The following is a 650-nucleotide window of genomic DNA, read 5'->3' as shown; positions in this document are numbered from 1 at the left end:
CATTGTTGTTTTGATTTACATCTCTCTGATGGCCAATGATTGTGAGCATCTTTTCATGTATTAGCTGACCACCTGAATATCCTCCATGGTGAAGTACCTATTCATGTCTTCTGCCCATTTTTCAATTGGATTGTTAATTCCTTTGGTGTTGAGGCATTGGAGCTTTCCATCAATCTTAGAGATAAGTCCCTTGGCAGATATGTAATTATCAGCAAATATGAATTTGTTGCTGTCATTTTTGACATGTGCTTTTTCATTGTGTCTATTTCTTTCTTCCATATTAATTTTCTATGCTGAGCTCATTTAGTTTATGAATCATGTTATCATTTCCTTCATTAGTATTGTTTTAGTATTTGCTGAATATTTATGCTGGTCCTCTTTTTTATTTTGATATGAAGGGTTATCATTTTTCTTTGAGGTTACCCTGTGATTTATAGTTTTCTTCCCAAGTGTAGAACAGTCCATTCTATCTTGTAGTTGTCTTGACTTCCCCACCATCTAGAAGTTCTGTAACAACACAGATTTTTTCCCTCTTTTTGATTTGTAGTTGTCCTCATTTGTTGGTTGGTATCTCTGGTTCCCTGTTTACAATCTTGTGGGCTTGTTTACTTTGGATACTTCCATAGCTGTGTTGGTTTCTGGGTTATATC

General features: G+C 35.1%; 1 protein-coding gene across 1 annotated transcript in view; it reads left to right on the top strand.

The window, feature by feature from the left end:
- CATSPERD (cation channel sperm associated auxiliary subunit delta) overlaps nucleotides 1-650 on the top strand; it is a 141,432-nt gene that overhangs the window by 102,888 nt on the left and 37,894 nt on the right. The gene's annotated exons all lie outside the window — the stretch shown is intronic.

Source organism: Orycteropus afer, unplaced genomic scaffold (genome assembly GCF_000298275.1).
Source record: "Orycteropus afer afer isolate SDZICR_OR568_19922 unplaced genomic scaffold, OryAfe1.0 scaffold00461, whole genome shotgun sequence".
NCBI classification, from domain to species: Eukaryota; Metazoa; Chordata; class Mammalia; order Tubulidentata; family Orycteropodidae; genus Orycteropus; species Orycteropus afer.
Note: the sequence above shows the minus strand (reverse complement) of the source record. Positions and strands in the feature narration are given on the sequence as shown.